The 7068-nt window shown below is 32.7% G+C and overlaps 1 long non-coding RNA gene across 1 annotated transcript; it reads left to right on the top strand.

The window, feature by feature from the left end:
• The first annotated feature begins 1669 nt into the window (after positions 1-1669).
• Positions 1670-1980, top strand: LOC103940301. Its single transcript, XR_666286.3, has 3 exons — positions 1670-1747; positions 1826-1879; positions 1951-1980. It is a non-coding gene; the product is annotated as an uncharacterized LOC103940301 (long non-coding RNA).
• The last annotated feature ends 5088 nt before the right edge of the window (positions 1981-7068 follow it).

Genomic DNA, 7068 nt, shown 5'->3' with positions numbered 1-7068 from the left:
GCGTATAATTCTCACATCACTGGCGATAGTGAAGACATTGATTTTTATGGCAAACTAACTAGTGTAGTACAATTGCTTTACAAAGACAGGTGTTAAGTGATACTGTTTAAGTGTGTTTGGTTTGATACAAACCCACATAACCGAACGAGTGTTAAGCGAGACCATGGTTTACTATCAGTAAACACTACCATATGTTGGTACGATGAAGACCCATACATTGTGGCAACTATGGCGAAACAAATATTCTATCTAGACGACCCTAATGCTGGCAATGGTTGGAAAGTTGTTCAAAAGATTGATCAAATAGGGCTATATGATATTCCAGAACTAGATCATGATGACAACGACGACAACGTCGCTGACCAACAGTTTTCATCTTTGATAGAATTTGGTGAAGAAACACTCCGGGATACTAATGTTGTCCAAGAACCATTTGAAGTAGCTGGAGTTCCCGAAGTTGAAATATCAATGGACCTTGGTGATCTGCCGCGATACAATGCACCGGAAGAGGCAAACGAAGATGATGACGAATGGAAATCCGAAAATGATAGTAGTGAGAATAGCGAGAGTTATTATTGTAGTTCGGATGAGAATTAATATCTAATTGTAAAGGAAAAACCAGGAGGTTAAGGAGAGGCAAAGTCAAATTAAAAAAGGCACGGGAAGAATCTGCTCCCCTCAAATTCTTCTTCTTTATATAGAAATTATATGCTTTGTAGTTTTCTTAGCTGTGATAACACATTAAGTAATTGGTTCATTGGTTTCTTCTGTTTGCAAATAAAGTTTTCGGTCCTACTTCCTTGATAGAAGCAATATACGAGCAAGGAGTGAAAGATGTCGCCTTGTCTTCTTCGATTTTCTGTTTGATACAGAGATTGTAAAAAACATATATTTATGAGCTATGCTTATAGATAAAGTCAGAGGTCCATATTTGAAAAGTTTCATTCGGCAATTTCCTGGGTCTTCAGAAGGTAACTTGTCTTTTGTATCCTACGCACCTCACATACATGTTGTTTAGGAAGAAAATTTATATAGTTAGGCAGATTATGTTGATTTTTTTCACAGAAAGGTTTTGCAGAATGAGGACTTTTATTTAAAGGCTATCTTTAAGATTGCGAATCTTCAATTCGTTCCTAATTGATTATGTGGAGCATTAATTTTTTTTGCTAATTTGCTAACTATTGTTTACTGGGCATGACTAGAAATGGGCTGATGTGTCATCTCAATTTAATATGATAATTTTTCTAATTTCCTACTTCCTTAACAGAAGCAGGATACGAGGAAGGAGTGAAAAATGTCGCCTTGTCTTCTTTGATGGGCATCAATGGTTGTGGCTTATCCTTAGACTCATGTCCTTTCTTTTTCGATCCTCATCTCGCTTTTTAACAATTGATTTATTTTCTTTGGCACTGCAACAACTATTACTCCAGGTATGAAGGAGTGATTAGAGTATCTTTTTGCTTGAAATTTTTATTTTGCTATTTCATTTCGCATCTCTAACACTTGGTATTTTAGGTACAATGTAGCGATCAAGTGTGCAACTATTACTCCAGGTATACACTACTGAACAATTATACATGCATTTGTTTTCTAACTTTAGATCCTGTATTAATATTTTCAGTCATCACCGAGAGATTGACAAAATTCATGATATTGTTGTTATAATTGACAGATGAAGCTTGTATGGAGTTTAACTTGAAGAGTATGTGGAGGAGTCCCAATGGGACCATTAGGAATATTTTGAATGGTTAGTGAACTGTCAACTATACGTTTTCATCTTTTGAACAATATTCTTTTCAAATTACAATGATTGCTTTTTCTACAGGTACTGTTTTCAGAGAACCAATTATTTGCAAAAACATCCCTCGCCTTATCCCAGGTATTATAATGTAATATGGTAATTCTATAGTTTCGTTGGATTAGAACAATGCTTATTGTTTCTGTTTTCAGGCTGGACAAAGCCGATATGCATTGGACAAACGAGCAGTGGGAAGACATACACAATAAGAGGGATAACAGAGAAAGCTGTCATTGATATCTACAATCATATAATCAATGTAAGTTTAATCATCACGAACTAATAACAATTATGAAAGTTATAGTGAAGATTGTTGCTTTGACAAAGATTACAAGTATAACATGGTGTTGTGTTGGATTAAGGATAACCTGAATACAGGACAACTATATAATATGATTCAAAATAATGAAATGTTGCACCCAACTGCCACCACATAAATTCAAATCTAAACTTCTGTTGTAAAATAAAAGGCTAATGTAAATGGACACAGACAGAGGAAACCTATAATGTAGAATTGGCTCTTCTTCTCTGAAATGTATATTGTTTGAGAACTATTGTCAATTAACTTATTTTTGTAATTCAACCTATCTATAAACATCTTTGCGTTTTTGTAATTGTATTTATGAAATTAAAACAATTTTGGACATCTTTGGTTTAAATTTTTATAAATGATCTGTGTTGGCAGTTTAGTTTAATCTTTTGTTATTTTTAATTGTATTATAAAGTTGAAATATGTGCTGGTTATAGATTTTGTGCTATGCCATGTAGTGGTTAAAAAATGGGATAATTTTCATGAATAAAATTTCTGCATTGTAGGTTTTCCCTTTGTTTCTATCAATTTACATTTACTTTCTGTTTTACAAAACAATTTTATACTTTGTTTGATAACGTTGGTTTTCATGGCTTGCAGTTAAGGATTGGTACATAGGAAAGCAGCCAAAGAATCCTGTTGTACAATCATTGGTGGTGCAATTTTTTGCTCTTTTATTAAATTGTCCATTCCTGCCAAATTTTAAACGGTGAGAGTGCAACAATTTTATTTAAAATTTTTTTTCCTTATTTCACACTCCCAATCTCACAATATAATCTTTTTCTCACTCAGTGTGTGTGATTTTGTTGTTTTTTTGTTTTCTTTGTAGAATTTATGTGTGTTACTCTCACTCTTATTTTCAGTCTTGCTCACAATCTCACAATATAATATTTCTCTTGGTCTTACTCTTACTCCGACTATGACTCACAATTTCATACTTGCTCATTACTTTTTTGGGGGTATTAAGTTACTATCAATTTTTGTCAATGTTTATTCATATTAATTGTTCCGTGGCAGAACTGGAGGGTGTGTTCTTTGAAATTTTGCGCGACGTACTAGTGAATGCGTCAAGCAAAGTGTTTTTATTACTTTCGTCACGTAAGATTTCTTGCCATCAACTAGCATAAATATTTTAAATTGACAATCGAATTAGTTCATTGTATTCATATAGGATCAATGAGTGTAGCTGTAAAAAATCACCAAAATCGGAGTTAAAACTATCATTGAATCATGATTTTTTGTTTATAACCATCCAAATATTTTGTTCCGTTACTTAATCTCCGAACGTTTGTTTTTTGTGATTTTTTACGTATACGATCTCGACGCATATACAAACAAGTTTGACGGTTCGATCGTTCAAATTAGTTTCCAACAATCCGTATCCCATCAAAACAATAGATTCACTAACACTTTTGGAATTTATTTATACTTCCATTAAGTATAACATAAGATTTTGTGGTATCCACTAGCGTAAATATTTTAAATTGATGATCGAATTAGTTTATTGTATTCATATAGGATCAAGGAGTGTAGCTGTAAAAAATCACCAAAATCGGAGTTAAAACTACCGTTGAATCATGATTTTTCGTTTTTAACCGTCCAAATATTTTGTCCCGTTACTTGATCTCCAAACGTTTATTTCTTGTGATTTTTTATGTATACGATCTTGACGCATATACAAACAAGCTTGACGGTTCGTTCGTTCAAATTAGTTTCCTACAATCTGTATCCCATCAAAACAATAGATTCACTAACACTTTTGGAATTTATTTATACTTTCATTAAGTATAACATAAGATGTTGTGGTATCCACTAGCGTAAATATTTTAAATTGACGATCGAATTAGTTCATTGTATTCATATAGGATCAAGGAGTGTAGTTGTAAAAAATCACCAAAATCGGAGTTATAACTACCGTTGAATCATGATTTTTCGTTTATAACCGTCCAAATGTTTTGTCCCGTTACTTGATCTCCGAACCTTTATTTTTTGTGATTTTTTACATATACGATCTTGACGTATATACAAACAAGTTTGACGGTTCGATCGTTCAAATTAGTTTCCTACAATCCGTATCCCATCAAAACGATAGATTCACTAACACTTTTGGAATTTATTTATACTTTCATTAAGTATAACATAAGATTTTGTGGTATCCACTAGCGTAAATATTTTAAATTGGGGATCGAATTAGTTCATTGTATTCATATAGGATCAAGGAGTGTAGCTGTAAAAAATCACCAAAATTGGAGTTATAACTACCGTTGATTCATGATTTTTCGTTTATAACCGTCCAAATATTTTGTCCCGTTACTTGATCTCCGAACGTTTATTTTTTGTAATTTTTTACGCATACGATCTCGACGCATATACAAACAAGTTTGATGGTTCGATTGTTCAAATTAGTTTTGTACAATCCATATCCCATCAAGTTCAATGGTATATATATTTATTAAGTATATTTAAATTTATTTATTTTGTATATATAACACTTAAGAAATTGAATGATATATATATATTTATTAAGTAGCTTTAAATTTATTATTGTAGTTCGGGTCAAGTTTTTGTTAGAAAAATATATTATTGTGGATTTTATGTAAAAAATAATTGATTTTGAAAGGAATAAAGTCATTTTATCAATATTTAAAATAATTTTAAAAAAAAAAAAAAAAAAAAAAACCTTGCGCGACTCCTTAATGTAGTCGTCACGCAAAAACAATTTGCGTGACGTCAACTTGAATACCTACGTCACGCAATTTGTTACAATTTTGGCGTGCAATTGTAAAAATAAGACGGTTTTTTTGAAATTTCCAAGTTTGGACATGTGCCCTTTCTTATACCCAAACTCCCGTAGCCTTCCTCATCATCTCACCCTTTCTTATACCTGGACTCCCGTAGCCTTTTTTTTGAAATCCACATCACTGGGTCTTTCTCCCTTCCTCATCATCTCGCCCTCTCTCTCCGTCTTTGTACCGTAGCCTTCCTCATCATCTTTTATATTTTGAACTCAGACCTCTGTTTTGAATCCAGATCTCTCTCCCTCTCGTTCTAAACGACGGGCAGCCACCACCCCTTTGTCATGCTTGTCTCTCTCATTGAAGGTAAGTCTAATTACAAATTATGAAATTGTGAAATTAAGGATTTTGATTGTGAATTGAGATGAATTTTAGAATTTAGGGTTTTAATTTGGGATAAATTACTAAGGCATGTGTTGGATTTCAGGGTTTAAAAATTTGTGAATGGGATTTAGGGTTTTAATTTTGAAATGGGGATTGAATCAGGGTTTTTATTTGGGATAAATTATTACGAAATGGGCTGAATTTTAGGGTTTAAGAATTTCATTTTTGTTGTTTCTTGTTTGCAGTTTGAAGATATTTTGGTATACATTTTCAATTCCTAGCCAACTAGCAGGTATTGACCCAAATTTTCAATTCCCTCATCTGCGTTAAGCAATACGCTGCCTGTAGTCCCTCTTACATCTGAATTCTTTTTGTGTTTTCATATGCTTAAGTTTGAGTTTTTATACGCTTGTTGTCGTTTGGGTTTTTGTTGTTGCTATTGTTCTTGTTCTTGTGTTTCTTACTAGAGTGTTTACTGGGCATGCCTCAGCCAATGCATATTCATCATTGGATTATCTTCTTAGTGGTAAATACTTGAATTCTGGCAACAGTGGTAAAAAAGAAGTTATCTTACTTTCATTGTTTATGTGTCAATTTTAAACCTGTTAGCTGGTAACTATTTTGTTTTAATCTCAATCAACAAATTACTATTAATGCACTGGTATCCATATCTTTGAAATGGTTGTGCATATCCAAATTGGGATCCACCATTTAATTTTGATAAGTTGATTGAAATTAGTACACAGAAAATCATCAACACCGGCTAGCTTCTTACTGGAATCTTTATGATATATGTACCCTTGTGCTCATACAATTATTCATTATTATGAGCTATGCGTATAGATAAAGTCGGAGGTCCAGATTTGAAAAGTTTCATTCGGCAATTTCCTGGGTCTTCAGAAGGTAACTTGTCTTTTGTAACCTACCCACCTCACATACATGTTGTTTAGGAAGAAAATTTATATGGTTAGGCAGATTATGGGTTAGTTCATAGATCTTTGGGCTTCGATTACCAAGAAATAGAAACTTTACAAATAAAACCCGAGGATTGGCATTCGATTGCTGTCATTTTATATGTATATGGTTACAATTATCTACGTTCCCAATGTGCTTATGATGTAGCACCAGGCGGACTATTAGCTAGTGTCTATCATCTTACAAGAATAGAGTATGGTATAGATTAACCGGAAGAGGTATGCATAAAAGTATTTGCCTCAAGGAGGAATCCTAGAATTCCATACTATATTGATTTTTTTCACAGAAAGGTTTTGCAAAATGAAGACTTTTATTTAAAGGCTATCTTTAAGATTGCGTATTCTTCGTTCCTAATTGATTTTGTGGAACATTAAATTTTTTTGCTAATTTGCTAACTATTGTTTATTGGGCAAGATTAGAAATGGGCTGTTGTGTCATCCTAATTTAATATGATAATCTTGATAATTGAACATGTAATTCTTTATTTTGTTTTCCCCAGGCTCCTGATCCTTGAAATTACTTTCGGAGAGGATTAATCTTTTTTATTTTCACATTTCATAATATCAGATAATCTTTACAATGTCTGCTTACTAGTGCGTTTACTAGTGTTCACCATGTTATAGTTGATACTGATATAATGAAGTTTTCGTACCATTGATTGATTACAATGTCTGCTTACTAGAGTGTTTACTGGGCATCCTGAGATAATCTTTACAATTTATCACATATTCCTAGTGTTGGATTACCCATTCTTTTTTGTTTCACTTGATGCAATTTGTTTTTTTGGTTATGAAAATGGATAGGTAGTTCCTCTTGTTTTCAAATTAAGAATGTTCCTACCTACTTATATTACTTTGGCTGCTAAT

Source organism: the organism of the source record quoted next, unplaced genomic scaffold (genome assembly GCF_019419815.1).
Source record: "Pyrus x bretschneideri cultivar Hongxiangsu unplaced genomic scaffold, Pyrus_bretschneideri_v1 Contig100, whole genome shotgun sequence".
Classification (NCBI taxonomy): domain Eukaryota; kingdom Viridiplantae; phylum Streptophyta; class Magnoliopsida; order Rosales; family Rosaceae; genus Pyrus; species Pyrus x bretschneideri.
The sequence above is the reverse complement of the archived record's forward strand: the minus strand, read 5'-3'. Positions and strand labels throughout refer to the sequence as shown.